At 40.3% G+C, this 22,774-nt stretch overlaps 1 long non-coding RNA gene across 1 annotated transcript; it reads right to left on the bottom strand.

Moving 5' to 3' along the window:
- Nucleotides 1–2,475: 2,475 nt before the first annotated feature.
- Nucleotides 2,476–22,383, bottom strand: LOC131919239 (uncharacterized). Its single transcript, XR_009381197.1, has 4 exons — nucleotides 22,105–22,383; nucleotides 7,976–8,083; nucleotides 5,208–5,348; nucleotides 2,476–2,923 (listed from the first exon to the last, which is right to left on the bottom strand). It is a non-coding gene; the product is annotated as an uncharacterized LOC131919239 (long non-coding RNA).
- Between the last annotated feature and the right edge of the window lie 391 nt (nucleotides 22,384–22,774).

Here is a 22,774-nt window from a genome sequence, read left to right on the forward strand (position 1 = left end):
AAGGAAGGAAGGAAGGAAGGAAGGAAGGAAGAAAGAAAGAAAGAAAGAAAGAAAGAAAGAAAGAAAGAAAGAAAGAAAGAAAACCTGGACATTCTACTAAAGAAAATATAGGAACTGAAAATGAGTAAATAAGATGTTAAAGATTCCTTATCACCAAAGAGATGAAAATTAAAGACAAAATACCAGTACAAACTTATTAGAGTGATTAAAACTCAAACTAAAAATTAAAAAATAGTAAGTCATATCAAGTGTAGGTGAGGTTGTAGACATTATGTGGAAGAGACTGCAGAGCACTTGGCAAACACTTTACAAGTTAGATAAGTTTATCATGTATCCCTTTATTCTGCTCCCAAGTATTGAGTTAAAAGAAAGACTCCCCTCACAAACATAGGTACATAAGTATTCATGACAGCTTTACTTATATAGCACCAATAGTTGGAAAGAATAGCCTAAACAGTCAACAATGCATAAATGGTTAAGCAATTGTGGCATATCCATACCATAGAATATTTGTCATCAATAAAAGGAATTAACTATGTATGCTATTGATATGCAAAGTAGCCTAACAGTATGAACACTTCCAAATAATCACGCTAACATGGGTTAATTTTGTTCAAAAACCATATAACTGAACAAAATGTAAAAATGCAAATTGAGAAGCCACTGAAGATAGGTGATAATGGATTAATATGGATGAATTTATAAACAAAACACTGAGGAAAAATAATTCTGATACAAAAAATGCATGATCCAAGATTTTATGAATACAGAGTTAAAAAAGAAAAATGCTACTCCTAAGCGTAGTAGCTGGCACAACAGTCAGCACTTTAGTGAGAGGGACTAGTGGCTGGGAGGGGCTCCAATGGGGTCTTCTAGATTTCTGGGGATGGTCTATTTTTTGACATGAGAAATTTTATGATCACATTTTTTATGTCAAAATTTCTACTTACAGTTTTATTTTAATTTATAATATACTTCACTGAAATGGTTTATTTTAAAAGTTCAAAAATACAATTAAAGGTTTGAGAGGTCTTTGCTAACTCAGCTGTAATTCAGATACACTTTAAAAAAATAATTGTTTAGTGACCTCTGACTTTTATGTTTCTATTTTTGAGATTATAATATAATTACAGATTTCTTCTTTTTCTTTCCTTCCTCCAAGCCCTCCTATATATTCCTTCCTGCTCTCCTTCAAATTTATGGCCTCCTTTTTTACTAATTATGTATGTATATGAGTATAAACATATATTCCTAAATAGAGCCTAATCAGTCAGCATAATGTTACCTGCATGTATGTTTTCAGGGCTGACTGTTTGGTACTGACAATGAATTGGTGTGCTTTTCCCTAGGGAGGTTCCCCTCTTCTGTTCCCAGTTTCCCTCAGTTGCTATAGTTCTCTGTGTGGGACTGATGCTTCATGGGTTTTTCTGTGTCCAGTCTGGCATGTCTGTTGATGAATTTAAAGGGTGGACTCTAATCCACTACTGCAGGACCATAATTATTATTGATTTACTCTTTATATTTTCATCTAGATTTTAAAATTACTGAGAGTAAAGACTGTACCTTTAATACATATTTCTGTCTTACATGGCAGTCCTGATTTTCTTATAATATTATATTCTTATGTCTTTATATTGACATTTTCACTATAGCTGTTCATTCTGAATTGTTTTGGGGAAAATATGACTACTACATACATATATGCATCATGATACCATGTGCCTAGTAGTAATGATATTATCATATAATATCACTGGAACTCATTTCTTTACTCACAAATAACTTTATTAAATTGATAAACTGAACAATATTTGTATTAGAATATCCTCATATAACACAATACCACACACAATGAATGATAAAAATGAAAGAAATACAAAGTCATGTGCTGTATAACAATGTCTTGGCGAATGAGCTACCAACTCTGACAGTGGTTCCATAAAATCAGTGTAGTGGCAGTCTTAATTTGTACATGTACACTCTGTAATGTTTCTCCAACAATGGGATTACTCAGTGGTGCATTTCTCCAAATGTAATCGTATCTGTAATCATGTCTCAGTACAGACTTCTGAAGTCTTACTAGATGACAGCCTCAGCCCAGCAGAAGTCACAGTGGTTTAGACACTGGGCATTTTCTAAAGATAGGGAATGTGACAGTTATCTCCGGGGTCTAGATTACTTCAGGCTAAGTGACTTTTTAGCCAGTTCTTCGAGGATTTAGAGATGTGCAATTGCCTCATACAGTGGTTAAGGCTCACACTTAGTGGCCAGAACAATTGATTTAATCTTGCCATCTCCACCTCGTTGTATGACCTTGGGCAAGTTATTTAACTCTGGTAAGCTCCAATTTCAGTGTTTGAAATGGAGATAATGGTTGTTATCTCACAGGATTACTGTAAGATTAAATGAGATCTTGAGCCTAAACTACTCAGGACACAGAACACCAAGTATTAAGCACTGCAAAAATCACAGCTATTACTGTTTCAAATTATTTATTTAGGAGAGAAACACTCTCAGAGAGTGCCCTGGCATTTATACATTTAAATTTCCATGCAGTCAGCAGTATGTGAAGTTTCACATCCTTCTATTCAATGACCTTTCTTTGTCACCCAGTCTAAACCACAGGTGTACAGCAAGGGCATTTTGAGATGAGCTAAAGTAGGCAAACATCTGGAAGTAGTAACAGGATCTACCAGGGTGGAGAAAGGCAATGTGAGCAATCTGAGTTATTTAAATGACAGCTTCTAGCTCAAAGTTGCCTTGTAGTCCATGATTCACTGAGTTGTTTACAACTCTGGAGTACCCAGGTGACTGTATCCCTAGATTAGAAAGCTTCAGACTCCTGAAGACTGGTTACCAGGTCTCTGTTTGCTTGACATTTTAGTGGAGTAGTCTGGGAATTTGGTCATGTAAACAGGGTGAGCTAGAGTATTGAGAAACATAAAAATTGGAACCTACTACCACACTTGTCAATGAAACATAGTCACAATTTGAAGGTCTATCAGACAATTATGAGAGTAAATAATACCACGATGATCTAAAGACTCTTGGGATATATGGTAACTAATTGCTTTGGTAAGAGTTGACTGTGCTAATTAACATATGGATAAAGATATGTTAATGTGAACATTGCTAAAGTAATACTGGCTGATCCTTGAGCAATGTGGGCAAATTTCAATGTAGTACTGAGAAAGAGTTACTAAATTTTAAGATCCATAGACAGAAAGACAAAATGAAATTATTAGCATGTGTACTATCTCTGAGTTACAGGGAGAAATCAGATGCTAATGCCATCTAGAGTCACAATTCCTAGAAGATAGACAAAAAGATAACAAAAACAAAACTTTGATATGTTCTTTAGAAGCTAATGGAGTGACATAGACCGCTAATGGAGTGACATAGACCGCTGTTCTCACAAGTTATATTCATGTGGCACATCTTTTTGATCTCCTAATTAGAATTAATTACTCCTTACTCTGAATTCTCAAATTTGTGTTTTGTGCCATTTTCTGTTTTCATGTATTCAGGAATATTTGTACATACTGTGTTCTAACTTTTACAATGAATAATAATTTTTACAATTTGTCACCAAGGGACACAGATTCTGAAAACAAATGGGAATGCTAGTTGGTAGTACCCTTTGGCTAAGGAATGTGCCAGATACTTTATCTCAGGCATTGAAAATGTAGAGATCAAATACAGTTAACAGGTTTATGTGCATGAAGAAAACCAATTATTCCAAATATCTTCTGATGGCACATTCATTTTCAAGGGACCTATGCTCTGTACATGTCCATACCATATACCTAGGACTTCATTTATTTATATTATTTGCATAGTAATTACAGCCTTGGGATTTGTGATTTTAACAGTATAATAAGAAGGTAGCTACTGAACCACAAATACTATAATCTGCATACTAAGGAAAGAAGCAAGGTGTTTACTTTGATGACTGAGAGGGAGGCCCTTCAAGTTAAGATGCTGACAGTAGAAGTAGACAAAAGAAAAGGCCTGGTATAATACCGAGAAAGAACACTGTAGATGCACAAAGCATTTCAAATGAAGAAAATATTAGGAAATGAAAGAGAGGCTTAGGAGTGTGCGTGTCTGGAGAGGGAAGTATACCTGGGGTTAGGTTGCAGATCTGATGTGGTATAATGGAAGAGAAGCATTCTTTAGAGAAGGGATCCTCTGTCATTTGAATGTTTGTCTTCCACAGTTAATCCATTGGCAGCTTAGTCCTCAAACACATATTCTGATGGTATTGAGAAACAGGTTTTGGGAGGAGGTGTAGGATTACCTGAGGGCATTAGACTGGAGCCCTTTATTAGGTACTTTTTTCATTGGTGTGACCAAATACCTAACAAGAGTCAACCATAAGGAGGAATGCTCACATCTGAAATGATATAGTACATCAATCATGACATGGCAGCTGGGCCTGACTTAGCTCACTGTGGTGGGTGACTATGGCATGGCTATCTCACATCTCTGGCAATTGGGACATAGAGAGCTCTCATTTGGTGGGCCTATAACCCATAAGCAACCCATCTTCCAGTTTCTTCCAACTTGGCCCACCTCCTAAAGGTTCCACAATTTCTCAGAACAGTTCTATCAGGCGGGGGCCAAGTGTTCAAACACATGCGCCTGCAAGGGGCATTTCCCACTCAAACCATGAGAGACACTGTGATGTTATTGGTGAGTTTAGATTTAGAAGGAACAGAAACCCATCTAACCATGCTACCTCTGTCTTGTCACATCACACCTTATACCATGTTCTGATGAAGCAGGAAAACCCTCACCAGATGCATAGGATATATACTCTGGTATTTCCCAGCCTCAGTAACCTGAGCCAAGAAAAAATTACTAATGTCTTTAAATCCCATGTCTGTGGTACTTAGTTATAGCAATAGAAAATGGACTAGGACAGGGCACATAAATTAATATCTCTTCCCTAACTTAGACAAACTGACATTGGTTGGTGGTGGTATATAGAAAAAGACAAAGCAGAGAGATCATGTAGCATTCCTTCTGAGTTTTCAGTAGCTCTAAGTTCCTCTGGTGGGGATCTGTTTTATCATGTCCCTGTGAGGGTGAAAACCTAATAAAAAAGTTTCCTCGTTTCTATCTTTTACTACCAAAGTGAAGCTTTCAAGTGCACAGAGCCGTCTCTTCTATAAACTACTAGTTATATAGGAGTTACCAGTTACCGTTATCACATGGACTTCTTGTGCATTTATGTCTGACATCATTAGCATCTTGATAGGTAAGGATGCAGTTCATCCCAAATGAAGAGTGGACCCACAATGACTGCCCATCTTTCCTAGAGAGAGAAGTCTTTGTCTACTTGTCTAAAATAGAAGAAAATGAAGATATGTTACAGAGTATACTCCATCTCTATGGGACACACATTTGCCATATTTTTTGAGGCAGGGTCTCATTATATAGCCAAGGATACCCTAAAATTCATTATTTTCCTGCCTCAGCCTCCCAAGTGCTGGGACTATAAAATAGCCTTTCTATTTGGCTGCCACTTTTTCCTTGACATTTTGGATAATTTCATGCATCTGTATAACGTCTTCTGATTCCTCTCACTCACCCTACTTTCTTCTGTTTCCTCTCTAGTGCTTCACTCTTTGTTTCCCTCCTTCCCCATCACTACTGGTTGGTTTCTTTCCCAGATCTACGATGTCTAGTCATGTTTTGTGAAAGAACTAGAGGCAATGGTTCCCCCTCTCCCAGAATCCTCTCCCACCTCCTTGTATGCACAATTAGCACACAAAAAAGCAGCTTAAGGGACCAATTGAAATCTACCTGACTCACCAACCTAATGGACCCTTTTGTGGATGTCCATATGTAAAACACTCCATTGGGAAAAGCAGAATAAGGCACTAAAAGAATGGAGGTATACCAATACTCCAGAAAAGTGTCCTCTCTTTCTGCTTCGCAACATTAGAGTGCCACCATGGACTTTTAGACTTACACTCTTTAGAAGGGACCAGGGGCTTTTTGAAATGCACCAAAATTGGCATAATAGGAGGCTGGAGTAGGTAAGAACACTGGAAAACTGAAAGGCAGAGATCTGAATAATAAAGAGAGAGGAGCAGCAACTCTGATCTAGAGACACACAATGGAAACATGGATAGGTTGTTAAAGATTAAATGGACACTTGTAAGTCATGTCCTCAGGTGGGAGAGAGGAATGAACATAACTATAGTAACTAATGCTTCTTCTGAAGAAATTAGAGGCTAACACACTGAAAGGTTAGGAACAAATAGAGTGATCTCCCCAAGATTTTGTCTTGAAAAGCTGGATAGATGGCTCAAGTGTTAAGAACACTTGTCGCCCTTGCAGAGACATGGATTTAGTTCCCTGCACCCACATCTTGCTTCATAACTGCCTGCACTTCCAGTTCCAGGGGATACAATACCTTCTTCTGACCTCTGGTCATCAGACAGGCACATACACACATGTAAGCAAAATACTCATACATATAAAATAAAATACAAATAAACATTTAAAATGATCATAGAGCTCTATGCAGAAGATACATTCAGCATGATCCTTTCTGTTCACATGGGGAAAGCCTTGCAGTGTTGGTGGTTATCTACTTAATTGTTGGGTCTGCGATGCTCTGCATTTCTTGGTAGGTTTTTCTTGTATGTAACCCAGATAGTTTTCAGATGGAGCCAACTGTTAACCAAGCCCTGGAAGTTTCTTTTAAGTTTCCTGTTTCTGCATTACATAATTTTTCATAAAGACACTCCAGGGGTCATTTCGCAAATCTAACTCTCTTGGGATATTTCAGAAAGATTACATGGACATAGGGGCTAAATCTGGAGGTAGTGTTCATTCTCTCTGATTTCTACTATCACTGGGGCCCTTGGTTAGAAAGGAGAACACAGACTCCCCCTAGGTCTTCTCAACCCTCCTTTTCTTGTAGTTCTTGTACTTAAAAAAGACAGGGACATCTTCAATTGTCTACCAGGCCCCTTCAATTCATGTCACACAAACATTTATTGGTCACCAAACATATACAAAGGACTGTACTAAATATCTAAGGGAACAAAGTGGCAGCCTGAGTTTCTTCTTTTATGCTTTTGCCATGAATCCCTTCAGAAAATTAACCTTCTAGCTTATTCTGCTTCTCTCTCAATAAATGACCTTTGTTAACTTATTTTTAACCCTTTTTATATTGTGAGCATTTGTGTACCCATAGCTACAGAGATTATAAAGCCAGAGGGCTCTTATCGCCTCTTCATGTCCAATATAGTTTTTCCTAGGTAATTTAAACTCAAGGAAACCAGTGATTAAGGAGAGAATTTGAAAGTCATATTCACCACAGTCCTAATGTTGTTCTTCTCGCTATGTGATTATGGTAATTATGCTAAATACCACCTATTTTATGGTTGTTATGCTAGTGGCAAAGCATTTTACATGCATCACCAAGATGACGTCTCTCCACAACTTGAAAGGATTTTATTCCCATTTTGCAGGTTAGGAAACAGAGACCCAAAACAACACATTGTTGAAGGTGAGTTCAATATTTGAACTTTGATTTTCTGATTATAAAGTTTTGACTCTTTCAATTTACCACATTGCCAAGAAAATGCAAAGGTTTTTCCCAAAACCCATGTTTTTAATCTATAACCTACAACGCTACTGCAAAAGCATCTTGCAGGAGTATTTAGATAACATCACATTAATGACTGCATGTAATTAGCAGAGATTTTTAACCCCTTTTTGGAAGTGCTGTGGACTGACCCAAGGATCTTGTGTGCACTGTGTAAGGACAGCAACATTGACCTCTAGCCCCAGACCTGAGAACATGTTCTTCCTTGAATCCCTAGCCATACTGAACTCCCCCGCTCTCCAGTGAGCAAATGATGATTACTTGGCCTGGTAACTATATAAACAACCCTAGATGCTTTGACAGCTCAGATGAACACCCCTCCTTCCTTCATCTAAATTTCTATACCTGCAACAATGGAGGTGGATGATCTATTGGGTCCCTAAAGTTTTCTCTGGTGTTCCTCAGTGAAGGCTGCTTCTTCTATTGGGTCTCCTGGAGCTTATTCTTTAGATCCTGCCTGGCAGAAAAAAACCATCATAGCCTAGTGATCAAACTCAGCTCTGAGATCAGAGGCTTCGAGTTCCCACTCTGTATGACCTTGGGCAAGTCACTGAGAATCTTTGGTCTCTGTGCCATTGTGTGCCACATGACAGGAGTCATACTATTAGATAATCCATAGCTGCATTGAGCTCAATAATCCTAACCCTCACTCCTGCAGGTACTAGACAGAAGCCATATTTGTCTATTCTTCAAACATTGTTTAATTCCTCATACCAAGGGCCAGGTGCCCACTGTGCAGCTGTCTGATCCCTCCTGCGTCTCCTAAGTCATTAACCTCAGGATAACATTCTGGGGGGCATCAGGTTACAACAAGGACATAAAAATTATGAGCTGGGGTTGTCATTGACTTCATGGCCTTTAATGGCCCGGTTGTCTCCTTAAGCAGATGGGAAGTTATCTTCTGGATGCAGCTTTGGGGAAAGGAAATGTTGAAATGCTTCTGCACAGAGAAAGAGAGTAAGCATGGCCTGCCCCAGCAGGAAATAGGCTGGCATGGTAATAAAGTCTGGTGGCAAAATGAAACATTAAAACACCCCATAAAAGCCTAAGCGCTTCATCACCATCGCTAATGAAAATATATGATTGCCTAATAAAATGATCCATGCCAGCCGCTGGCCATGGATCTGCATTTATTAACACCTGTTACAGCTGCCATCTCCTTCCTGGGAAGGGCAGCCTTCTGCTCCAGACGGCTTATGGCCTGGGGAATTGAGTACAGGGCAAATGTCTGGTCAGTCACTCTCATAGGAGAATCCAGCCAACCTGGGACCCAGCAACATCTGTGCTTCTTATGGCTGTGAAGAGACAAGGGCAGGGGTTGGTGAGCCAACCAGAGTAATAAAACAGGATGTTCGACTCTGGACAGTGCCTAGTAGACTGTGGAAATGAAGCGTACATTATCAACACAGGAACAAAGCCCAGGGTACTACACAGCACTCAGGAAGGATAAAGAAATTTTTTCCCCATTTTCTAGTTCTTTCCCTTAGATGAGTATTCCATTCAATGTTCAAAGCAAGAGTTGCTAAGGTTACCTAAGATGTGAAATTTCTGAACAGCTTGCAGCCCCAACGTTGAAGCAAGTCCCATACTAAAGTACATATATACACTGACAGTCTTCCCATAGTCCTTTCTCAGCTGTACAACTTCTGTGATTCCTCTTACCCAGTTGTCAACTCTGACTTATGTGTGATCTATTTTGATCTCTGGGAAATGGGAAATGCAGTTCTTCCAAAATTTGATGAGGAGCTTTGGGGAAGTCTGTTAAATTATTTGAAGTCTCCTGGTTTGTAAGCCTCAAAGCTGGGTCCCAAGCAATGACCACAGATTTCTTAATTATGCCAGCATCATAAAGTAGAGAAACTCTGTCATATTCTGTGGTCCCACTCCCCCTTGTTCTGAGAACGATAGCCACTACCCGTGCTTATAATGGCATGGCTAACGGTACTGTGTAAAAGGTTTTCACAGAAATAATAATGTGTGACAGCTAAGGGTCCTAACAGAGCCTGGGGGACTCTAAGGTAAGGGGCCTTTTGTCCCAAACTTGGTTTTTACCTTCCTATTGTCAGAACTGCCACAGCACAGTTATCCATTTTGGTCTTAGGAGACTCTCTACCATGGTCCCTAAGCAGGCTTTCCTGATTGTCTTCATAAAAAAGTTTGGGGCTAAACTTCAGGCTTTTTTATTTGCAAACTTTCCTGTCCCCTATTTGTGATCCTGTCTATGATGAGATTACAGAAAGGCAATATCATTAGCTAGAGAGAAAAAGAGGGCTCACCTATGGAAGCAACTAATATTTAACAGAAACTATTCAGATATCATCTCAATTCACCATCAGGCTACCCTCCAAGGCAAACATTATTTTCACTATTTTATAGACCTTGAATTTGAGTCTGATTCAAGGTATAATTTGAATAACCCACCTGAAGAAGTCCAAGGGGATGCCTTCTATTCCGGGTCCGCTCAAGTCCTGCACTCTTCCAGTACAACACTCTAGCTCCCAGTGATGTTCCCAACCTTGAGTTTCCTTGTCTCTGTCAGGAAGACCCTTGGACCTCAAATGTTATTATCTAGCTTACAATGTCTCTCTTCTCATAACTTGCCTCCCAGTGAAGGCACTTTATTACTGGCTGTATTCTCAAATACATTTTCCTTTTGCAGCCACTACAATTTTCACAAGCAGAGGGGCGTTGTTAACTCGAGTTTTCCTTGCTGGACTTGACATTGCCTGATTGCATTCCACTGACATGCACTCCTCCTGCTGAGTTGCTGAGATTGTCCCCTATCATTTTTGCATCCCAAGCTGGCAGGGTGTGTGGCTTTGCAATGTCTTTTTTCCACTCCAGAAAGAATAGGATAGAACAGCTTTATGGATGAAAATCAGAGGCTCATGTAATGAGAAAGCCTGATTACTGCTTTCCTACCAAGGGAAAAGAAAAACTTACCAACATGAATTTGTCCCCCTGTCCTGTCCCCTCTCTTTCTCTCCCACCTGTATTTCCCACTATTTATCTGTGTTTATCTTTTTGTGAGGGGAAATCATGTGTACCGGGGATAGAACATTTCTAAACCTGAGAGGGGGGGTCTGCCTAAACAGCAAAAGAACTGTCCAGGATACTCAGCAGTCCTGTTAGTAAAGAATCCAGAATTAGTAATAGATGAGTCACAGAATTGCCAACAAGAATGGGGTGACTAAAACCTTTTTAGCTATCTATTGGATATTTTGCAATAGACTGGTAGACTGAGCAGGTTAGAAGGAATGGTGTACATCATCCAATACTTGCTGAGAGAAAATATCCCACAGGATGCTAGGGCCAAAAGCAAAGCACAGGTTTGGGAGGAGGAGCCACAGTGGAGGCGAAGAGCTAGATCCTAGAGCAAAGAACTTCAGGGAGCAAACTTAGAGACTTCTGGGAAATGTTTATCCAAGTGGCTAGGAGAAGCAAAGACAGAAAAAATATGTGGTCTCGAAAGTAACACAATCAGCAGAACTCTCTCAAGCAAGAATGATGCTGGCATCTGGAAGCAGAACTGTGTTCTGCATTGTGGCCCTCAGTGGAGTATAGGGCAGTGTAGGCAGAAGGCTGTGCAGCAGCTGCTCACTAGAGGCCACTGTGCAGTCCGTGCTTGACTCTCAAGCTTTGTCTTTCACCATTAGCCTCATTTTAAGTGGCAACTCTCTGCTGATCAGTTTGCCATTTGCAAAATGAGGAAATTATCACCCAGCCCATGCAGTTATTTAAGGAGTGGAACAAGACGCTATAGAATTCACACACATGCCCGGATCCCATAAGCACCTGGGAATTGCAAAGAGCACCCTGCAGCTCTTTGCTTTGATCAAAGCCAAGCTACATATAGGTATGTACATATATACGTAAAGCATGCAGGGCATTTGTTTCTTCTCCTTCACAACAGAAGTTTCTATTTAGTCACTTACTGTTTTCTCTGGGATGAGGGGATGAGTGAAAGAAATTATGGCAAAAATCTTAGATAGTGAGCAGGGACTTGTTATTTAATTGCTAGGAGATGGAAAAACATAGGAAGTGTGGCTTAGTGAAGTTTGGGGATCGTGTTGGGGGTACTTGGGGCCTGTCTTCATTCATTTTTGTGTTGTTATAAGAGGATTCCTGAGATGGGATGACTTAAGGGCATAATTATAATATATAGAAGTACAATCCATAATGTATTTCTCTGGATACTGGGAAGTTCCCAGTCAAGGGCCCACGTCCAGTGACGGTTTTACTTCATTAGGTTTTAGCAGAAAGTAAAAAGGTGAGAAGAGAGGGGATGGGTTGGATCACACTTACAGCCTCAAGGCCGTTTATGATGAACTCATCATGAGGGTGGAGCCTTTATGACCAGCACACCTATTAAACCCCCACCTCCCACCACTGTTGAACTGGAGGTTAAGTGTCCAATCCATGCTTTCTGGAGGCACAACCCAACCATAACCCAATAGTACTTTGTGCTCACTCTACAGCCAGTGGCAGACAGTCTCGGATTAGTTCTCAGGATGAAGTCCACTGTGGTCCTACTAATGAATTGTGTCATAGTTTACCAGGAGAGCTAAGATGCTAATTGTCCTGGTCCCCCTGTGACCCAGGTGGTGTCTGCAAAAGTTGAGTTCTTTTAAGCTCAGCTGGCTCAGTCTCCGGGAGTCTGCCCATGGACAATAAGTAGATACTACTGGGAAACCACGGTGAAGGGCTGCATTTTTCCACAAGTGGCTGTGTTAGACAGGAACAGGCTGTGAAATCTCCTTTTAGGCATTCAATTTGTCAACAAACATTTACTCGAGGCCCACTATGAGAGTCATTGATTTAAGCACTTCGTTGCTTTTGTGTAGACCTTATCCTATCTGTCTCAGGGCAGAGCCTGTGCTGAGAGAAAGGAGGAAGGCGTCAGGAGCTGGCTGCAAGGCTGGCTGCGTGCATGCAGGGAATTTTCTGATGGACAGGCATTCAACCCACATTTACTGAGGCCTATCTGGCTCAGCATCGTGATAAGCACTGCAAGAAACACAAAGATGAATAAAACATAGTCTCTGTCCTTGAGGATCTCACAGTCTAGTGGATAAGACAAACAAATAAGGAAATACGAATAACACAAAGTGATATGTTTTGAAATAAAGTGGTATGGAATGTACTCCCAGAGAAATCGTAACCTTCAGCAGGTCGTGTGGGAATGCAGGGCTCCCTGGACCGGTGCTTAGCAACTGGGAAGCCAGAGCCAGGCTGAGATGCATGAGTTGGATAGAGACCTTGAACCCAGCCAGGCGCTGACTGAGGATGTAGGCAGCAGGGATGGGACCAGTCACAGAAGTTTAGAGGATGATGGCCAAAGCTTGGGGTTTTTTGGTGGGAGGAGGGGACGGGCATTGCATTTTATTTTATAAAATGTAAAGATCAACCATTTAAATAGCAGTTTTTTTTTTTAAGTCACAAGTTTAGAATCAAACTACTTAGAGCCAGTCAGTAAGACACTGACAGAACAAACAATGTCATAGGTCTTGGAAATTTATCTTACATAGTCTGCAATGAACAGTCACGGCTCAAAAACATAGCAACCAGGGTTGAAAATTTACCAGCCTGGGTTGGAACTGCTCTGATTTTTGTGATGTGTCTGCATGTGTCAACTATTCTGCCCATGTTTAAAAGATGTTATGTCATTGATAACTGCATCTAAACAAAGCTCCCATGTGGTACAAACAACTGCTGTACTAGTTAATCCCAGTGTGTATGTGTGCGTGCATGCATGCGTGTGCGCGCGCGCGCGCATGAGTGAGTGTGTGTGTGTGTGTGTGTGTGTGTGTGTGTGTGTGTGTGTGTATAAGCATACAAATATGCTTACAGAAGTTAGAACTTAATTGTTGGTGTCCTCCTCATTCTGGAGATAGGGTCTGTCACTGAACCTGAAGAGTGCTGATTTGCCTAGACTGGCAGGTCAACAAGCCCCAGAGATCCTCCCAGCTCTGTTTACCCAGTACAGAGATTAACAGAGATTAAAAGTGATTGCCACAGTGTCCCGCTTTTTGTGTGGGTGCTGGGGACCTGAACTCAGCTCCTCATGCTTGTACAGCAAATACTTTACCAACCAAGCTGACTCCCCAGCCTTTCCCATTCTTATCTAAGTCTTGATCTATTTTGCAATCACTGGGAGACTGATTGGAAAACTGAGCTTTGGGAAGACACAGAGGAGTGTAGAGGGAATTTCTGGGGGCAGAGGACAGGGCAGGGTGAAAAACAGCTTCGGTACATTCTTACCCTGAGCTTGGTCCACTGAGATCTGATGCGTTCTCCTCCTGCTGTAGAACTGGCCCTCTTGGGCAGTGCAACTGTGTTTCCTCTCTAAGAAACAAGATCATGTTTCCAGAGGCAAAATGGTTTCTTTCTTTCATCTCTGTGATAGTCTCCATGCAACTAATGCTCATTAAATGAAGCTCCAATCATTTGCCCCAGGCATTTGAATTTGATATGAGTTCAATAGCAATGAAAATCCAGAATGAAGAATTTAGAAAACACACACCTCCCACAGTTTGGATAAGTGTCTTCCAGAATGTTTACCTATGCACAGATGTCAAAGATGCTATTGGGATATGCTGTAGACCTTTTGAACATGGAGCCCAGCAGAGGATCACTGGGCACATGCCTTTGAAGGGGATTACAGGGTCCTGATTCTTGTTTTCTCTTTGATTACCTGTCTGGTCATCAATCTAGGGGGGATTGCTGTGTCCTGTGCTCACTTTCACTCCCACCCATCACCCCACCAGAGACCTATGGCAATAAGGCCTCTTGATCATGGCCTGGAGTCTTTAAAATCATTGGCTGAATAAACTCTTCCTCTTAGAAGCTATTGGTTTCAGGTATCTTGTTACAGTAGGAGACTTGTTTAATATAATGGTCCTTTCCCTACAAGCATTTTTTTTTTACCCTAAATTGTTCAGATAGTGTGTCTATTTGGAGATATTTTAGCAGAGGAAGATAAAGGACTCCAGAGGATCCAATCTCACTCCCCTTTTCCATTGAAAGAGTGGTCTATAAAGTTGTGTCTCAGAACCCAGGACAGAACTGTACTAACATGTAGTAGTATATTAATAAATACTATTTTTCTGAGATCAATGGTTTTCCTATCAACCTCCCTGAACAGTAAATATTTTCTAATTGAGACCACCACCCCACACCATCTTACTTACTTAAGACTATCTTAGCAATATATCTTACTTCTGGTAATCCTGAAAAATACATGAGAAAAGATTAATAGGATGGAATTCACATCTTTTTAAAGCTTATAAACTACTAGGCTTAGATCTCCAAAATTTAAATAATAAAACTTTGTCACATGTAGGTTAATCATGTAAGACAGTAGAGAAACAGATGTTTTTAATATGGCCACATGGTCTTTATCAGTTTGAGTTGTAGTGATGAGGATGGTGGTGGTGGTGGTGGTGGTGGTGGTGGTGGTGGTGATGCTTATGCTGATGGTGATGATACCATAGGCTGGGTGGCTTAAATGACAAACATTTGTCTCTCACATGTCTGAAGCCTGGAAAGTTCAAGTTCAAGACACCAGCCAATCAGATGTCTGAAGATACAAAACTTCACAGCATGCTAACAAGACTAAAACTTGGGTCTCTTCCTTTCCCACTCTTCCTTCTCCTGTGAACTGAAGTTTCCCAAGCTATGCAGTTCTCCTGCCTCAACCTCCCTAGTGCTGAATTACAGACATACATGAGCACAGCCAGCTTTAATTTTCTTCTTGTGAGGGCACTAATCACATTCTTGAGAGGTCACCTTTATGACTTAATAACCCTCAAAAAGCCCCACCTCCAAAGACCATCACATTTGGGGATCAGGTTTCAACAGAGAAATTTAGGAGCAGGGCAAAACATTCAGTCCATAGCAGGAGACAGCAAGAAAGGAGTCAATTAGAAGGTAAGCTGTAAGGAAAGAACTGGAAAGAGTGGGAACAGTGACCCTGCTGCTCATAGAGAGACAGCACCTATTCCCCTCAGCAAGGATGACTAGCACATGTTTTAAGAAAGGCTATGACAGTAGGCTGGTAAGGTTAAAGCATGAAAGTGAAGGAGAGAAGAAGCCCTAAATATGACCAGAGACCAGGCCTTGTGGAGTTTTGAAAGCAATCAGAAAGATTCTTGTTCAAAATAACCAATGTGGAGGTTTAAAGGGGGGGGGCGACACTACTTTCTAAATTTTAAGGATTATTCTGGGTATTTCATTTGGCCACATGAGGCAGAAGGAAACCCAGAGGACTGTTAGCGCTGCAGTAATTGTGATGAGGGACTATGTTGATGGGAGGGACTGGAGGTGGTGATAGAGTGGTTGAAACATCATCAGATGAGTGGATTTTGATGACAGAATGAAATAAAGTGTTTGTGTTAGCTCCAGTCCATTCATCTGTGTGTTTTAACATAGCAACTTAGAGTAAATAATTCATAAGCAACAAAGCTTTATTTTCGTTCTAGAGGCTGGGAAGCACAAAGTGAATGTCCCAGCAGATTCTGTGTCCAAAGGACCTTGCTGTTAATATCCAATATGACACCTAGCTACCTCCTTACAGAGTAAGAGGGGAAAAAAAAAACCCAATAAAAAAAAACTTTGTGAATTATTCTCATAAAAGCACTAACTCCATTCATAAAGCTGAAACCCTCATAATTGAACAACCTCATAAATGCCTAAACTCTTAATATTATCATACTAGATGTTAGGGTCGAACATATGAATTGGGGTGAGGGGGTTACCAATATTCAGAACATAGCAAATTAAAAAGTGTGAGTCACATGTAATTTAAGACCTCACCAAGGAGACTGATATAGCTAGAAATTCAATTATTCATGGATTAAGATTGGTGGGCAGCAGAAGAAGAGGCATATCAGATAGTGTGGATAAAGTTGAGGACAAAAATCACAGGTTTTAGAAAATAGGTAGATTTTCTTGACTGCAATTAAAAGTGTAAGATAAGTAAATGAGATGGAGTAATGGTTATGCCTGTCAACTTGATGGGATTTGGAATCACCATGGAAACAAGCCTCTAGGCATGTCTGTTAGGAGACTTCTAGATTAGGTTAATAGAAGTTGAAGACCCATCCAAAATGTGGGCAACATTGCTCTGGACTAAATAAATAGGAGGAAGTGTCTGAACACCAGAAATCATCATCTTCTGTATATTGACTGGAGATGTATTGTACCAGTGTCTTCAGCTTCCTGTGGCTGTGACTGCCCACCATGCTGGACCCCTCAAACCCTGCATTAAAATAAGTCCTTCCTTCCTTAAGTTGTATTTGTCAGTTATTTTTGTCCTAGCAACACAAAGTAATTAATATTGACGGGTACACAGAAATTACGGCTCTGAGAATTCTTGTTAGATGCACCTTGATTTCTCATGACTCACCTTTTTCTTTTCAAAAACCTCATACCAAAGTCATTCTCAAAAAAATGGTTGTCTGCCACAGCAGTGCTGACAGGTGATTGGCTGGCCTCTTCGGATATCTCTCTAACAGGCTAATTCATTAGTTCAGGATAGTCTCTTTCTCTAGATATGAGTTTTGGTTTTGGAAGATCTCCCAGTGTTGAACTGAATCTGCCTTCTGCCTTCTGACCATTAGCTCTGGTTCATTTTGGCTCCTATTCTCTAGTTCATTTATGCAAGAGGTAGTTCTTAATTTCACACTAAGACATAGGGAAGATAACTTAGCATGCCTTGAATTTCTTCTACCTTGGTGAAAACTATTTTACTTATCACTTAATAACCACATTAGTCCTGATACAGAAGACCTTCAAATCAAACTGTACTACTTAAATGCAGAGTGTATGTATGCATGCCAGAATATGTGTAGAGAGAATTGATAAAGGTCATATAATTACATCTTTCTTTAAAGAAGTAGTTCCATAAGGAAGAATAAATAGTTCAACATTTTCTACTTTCTCCTGTTCCAGGTACTTCTTGTGTGGAAGTGGGTATAAAAGTGGACTTTGGGCTCCAGGGCATGAAGTATCTGCTCACATTTAATACTTAAGCGAGAAGGATGGATGTGTGGGTACACTGAAGATTGAGAAATAGCTCTGCTCAGTCTAACAAGTTGCAGTATAGAAAAATATTTGAATCGAGGACTCAGTTAGAGGTAAGAAGTGGGCTCAAAACTAAACTGGGTGACTATGGACAAGAAAGCAGGAACCTAGTTCCCAAAATACACACCCAATCTAAGAGCTTACTCCAGCTCATTTTGTAGAAGAAGGCTGGGGTCAAAGAAACATTTCCAAGTCAATGATGCTAAAAAATAAAACAAAGTGGGGAGCTATGGCCTTAACAAGTAATTGTCTTGGATTCTAGGATGCTGTGTTCCATGTTTGGGAACTAGAGAAGGGGCCAGACCTAGACTTTCTCCTTAAACTGTCACCATCTGGTGGGAAATGAATGGAGCTCAACTCAACCAAAATATAAAAGCCTAGGAGCCATGAAAGCATAAATGTTGTAGGAGATCAAGAGAGAGAAAGATTACTTTGGGGAGGAGCATCCAGAGGTTTGGATGGAACATTAAATTCAGGATAACTAGAAATTATTGTCACAAAAATAGAATAGTCAATAACACGGAGAAGGGAAACTACATGTGGTATGAGTAAATATGACTCATGCACAAAGTTCACAAATGGAAGTCCTCTGAGTAACAATTTGGGATCTTACAAGGGGTGGGTCACAGCAGGCCATGTGTGGTTGGCTGAATTTAATCCCAAAAGTGATGGAGGATTCTTGAAGGGTTTGAACATTGGGTACCTTGGTCAAACCTGTGAACATCAATTTTGGCCTCTGAAACCAGGACACTTTTATCTCTATAGAACATTTCCTAAATACGTAACAGCTAGTCTGTTCCTTTTTTATATTTTCTTGGAGATATCTCAATGATGTAAAAATAAAAATCTCTTGCCTTTAAGTCATGGTTTCCTCCTCTCTAGCATTCTAATCATCCTTCCGTGGATATATTACATGGAACTCACAAGCAATTGGTGTCTATTAGAATTTTATAATATGCCAAGAACTTTGGAAAATAATTTTAGCCAAATTATTTTAAGCATCACAAAAACCTTATAAGGTATGTGTCATTTTGTCAGTAAGTTTCCCAAAGCTAGAGAATGTCACAAGTGGAAAAGAAACTGAGGCAAAGCCAGGCATGGTGGTGCATGCCTTTGATCGCAGCACTCAGGAGGCAGAAGCAGGTGGATCTAAGAGTTCAAAGCCAGCCTGGTCTACAAAGTGAGTTCCAAGACAGTCAGGGTTACTCAGAAACCCTTCCTCAATGAAACAAAGGGGGAAAAAAACAGAAAGAAAAAAAGAAAGAAATGAAGGAAGAAAGAAATGAAGGAAGGAAGAAGGAAGGAAGGAAGGAAGGAAGGAAGGAAGGAAGGAAGGAAGGAAAGCAAAGAAATAGGCTTCCTGCCTGCTATTTCTCAAGCTCCTAAGCATCATATTCCTTCCCTAAAAGGCACTATCCATCATTAGTTACTGTTATCTCAGTGACCAGGTGTCTGACAGAAACAACTTCAAAGATGACCGACATGTTTTAGGTCATGTTTTTGAAGGTGTCAGTTTATCAAGGAAGGAGGGTTATGGAGGAATAAAGCAGTTCAATTCAAGGCATCCAGGAAGCAGAAAGAAGGACATATAAAGAAGGACCAGTATAGATGCTTATGGAACATCCTCTGTGACCTACTTATTTCAACTAGCTATCATTTCTTTCTTTCTTCCACCCCCAATCACTCTTTCATTGTATGAATACATCAATATATTAAACCATTGAGCAGGTCATAGCCTTCATTATCTAATCATCTCTGGAAATGCCTTAAGACACACACAAAGAAGTGTAATTTTATTAACCCAATCAATTTGACAGCCATCATTAACCAGCATTCTATCAACAAATGTGGAGTCCTTGTGGAATATGGGTCTAGACTCCTGACCACCAATCAGCCCACTTTCTTCAGTCTTAGGTTTCCTTATTTTTAAACAGGTGTTTGAATCAGAACTTTTCAGTGATCAGTCTGACAGGCCAACCAAAGGACTTTATGTTTGTGTAAATAATTACAGTGTAATAGGAAACAATAGAGGCATTAATTGAACTTGCATCTTCAAGAATGACAGACGAATGAATTCGAATCAATCCACTCTTAGGATTTTCTAGAAAAATCCCATCTCCCTTCCTGTAGCTTATTTTATACAAACTTGAGGTAGTAAATAAGTCCTTTTTAACATATGCCACATGTCAAAAGCCCATCTTAAATTGGATATAATCCTGAACCACATTGCATTTTTTCTTTTCATTATAATAATAGTAGTAATAATTTATTGATGAATGGGAAGAAGAGGAAGGGAAATGTGCTTCTGACTGCTACATAGGAAGAGAAATCCAATAGCCCCTTTACCTTTCAGCACTAAGAGCTTGAATTAAAATGATTGAGCACTGCATTATAAATATCAATATAAAAGGGCATGGGAATGTGAGAAAATAATCCTGGTCATAATGAAAGCAATGGGGTATTTAGACTGGATGTGACCAGATGGGACAGGAAGGCACCACTTGAGACAGTCTGGCTCATTCATATCAACCTCTGTCAGCAGTATGGGTGAAGTGGACAGTTTGAAAACAGCCCGATGGTTAAGATTCTTACCACACCAGAGTTTTGTCTTCACTCCTCCTCTGCCTTGGCCAGACCAGTCTCCTATCACCAGGCTACCAAGGAATATGACAGAGCCCCTAGTGCTGTTTACACGGGCATCGCCCTTACCTAGGCTCCTCCATCTCCTGGACTCTAAACCTAGCCTCTTCCACTCTTAGTTTCTGCTTGCTCCCCGTTATGACAGGTCTTATAGGTTCTTAACAATATCTGCAGTGTCCTGGGTTATCTTAAACGTTTGTTGTCTGACACTTGATGCTTTAGATCACTTAAAGTTTATAAGATTTATTCTGTAGTCTTCATAGTCTGCATAGAAGCTGCATAGAATATGTACTGGGGCTCTCTCTGTGTTTTTATTTTATCCTCTTAACCAGATGGAGGAAAGAAAGTCCAACTAGAAGCAGCTACAAAGGCAAAAAAAAAAAAAAAATCTTACCTAAAACCAAATTGTCTTCAATGGTACTGAGGAAAAGTAATAGGGAAGTTACCTCTAATCAAATCATGGGACAGTCATCTCAAATTAAATTACATATATTTCTGAGCTAGATGAGGGATGGGAGTAATGGTATGGAGCCAGATTCAGGTTCTCAGGGAAATAATGTCAAGGAAACAGTGGTAAGTAAGTGACAAAGAGGCAGAGTGAATGGCTCTGAAAGCAGAGGCCGTTTGCCCCCAGGCACTGCAAGACTTTTAGCAGGGGACTCAGGTGGAGGCCACTGCCCCCAGCCACTGCAGGACTTTCAGTAGGGGACTCAGGCAGAGGTTCATTCATATTTGATGGGCCTTCTACTTCAGTGGCTAACTCTGAAGTTATGAGACCAAAAGTTGGATTTACATCACAGCTGTGCTAAAATTGATCCAGAATTTGTATGCTACAGTGCCTGAGGGGGACCATCTGCTTGGAGTAAGCGCTTGAGAACTTGTGAAGCTACATTCACACAACACTCTAATATCGAACAAAATTGAGTGTCCATTTCTCAGAACGCCTGAAGGTGGGATAGTAGAGCAGTACTCATCTGCTGTTGTCACAATAATGCTATGTGGCAACCAGGCAATCTTGGTGGCAAACAACAATAAAGTGGTCTTCCCATGCTCACTGGTGTGGGGTCACCCAGCACCTCTGCTTCAGGTATACATCCAAAGGTCACCACAGCTCAGCCTGCTTTGCACATGACTAACTCTGGTTGCAGGGAAAGTACTGCTTCAGATTATGCATCTGTCTGGTAGTTCTTTCAAACTTTGACCATTTGCCCCACCCCCAATAGCTCTACTCAAGGAAAAGGCAGTTCAGGTAGTAAGCCCAACCCTAGAAGTATCTTTTAGTCCTCTACCCAAGTCATACCCACTCACATCCCATCAGCTGATGCAAATCTCAGCTGACCCAAACCTGAAGGTATGTGGTAGGTAGGGATAGTCTCCTTTGACACCATGAAAAGATGGAGTTGGAGAATAGTGATAACAGGATGAAGAACTGAGGCTAAGACACTTTTTGGTAAAGTTGCAGAGTAGTATTTGGCCTCGGAAAAGTTTCTTAGAATTTCAAATGTCCACTTCTACTCCCTTGTGGGTAAATTTAAGGCTATATATCTCAGAAGCCAAAGATGACACAAATGTGTGATGTTTCCAGTCTTAAGATCATATCTTATTCCCAGTGCAGACCATCTAGATGTCCTGGAGCAAATTATTTAAATGTCTTATGCCTTAGTTTCCTTTTTTTGTGAAATAATGACAGCAGTAGAATTTCTTTCACATTAATTACTGAGTGTCTACGCTTAATTTAAATTGAATCTCACCTGACACAGACCCTAGTAGTAGTAGGTGGCACTCAGTTTATGTATCACCTCTCTTGTTCTTTCATCAATCTTTGCTTCATCACTACATACTTAGTGCTTGCTCTGTGATTGGACAGCTGTTCCTCTTCCCACTCACTACTCCACAAGTGTCACAGTAAGTAGCACGTTTCATCCTAGCCCAGTCTTCTCCCTATTGTTCCACACTAGGCCTCCTTCAAAGCTTGAGAAGGCCACAATCCTGTTTGCACTGGGGCCACATAGTAACCAAGATGAGGGAGCCTGGATTCTCAAAAGAAGGTTGAGAAAGCCTGGAAGCATAGGGACAATGAGAGCCTATTCAGAGTTCTATGACTTACAATGGGATGTATGACGGCAAATCTAATGGATCAGAGGATTGGTGGCCCCAAGATGTACTGAGATTCACAAAGCTTCACTTGCGGTTTTGAATTGTCTAATTAGTTCTTTGAGCATTGGGAGTTTTTTTACAAAGTGTTTTTATTATATTCACATACCACCATCACCCCACAACTCTTTTAGGTCCACCCACCTTTCTTATCTACCCAAGTTTATGTTCTCTTTAAAAAAAAACTTTGAAGACCTATTTGTTCTGCCAGAAATATTCTTGGATGTGCAGTCTTCCACAAGAGCATGGTTGAATTCAAGAAGGCTA

Source organism: Peromyscus eremicus, chromosome 9 (genome assembly GCF_949786415.1).
Source record: "Peromyscus eremicus chromosome 9, PerEre_H2_v1, whole genome shotgun sequence".
Taxonomy (NCBI): Eukaryota; Metazoa; Chordata; class Mammalia; order Rodentia; family Cricetidae; genus Peromyscus; species Peromyscus eremicus.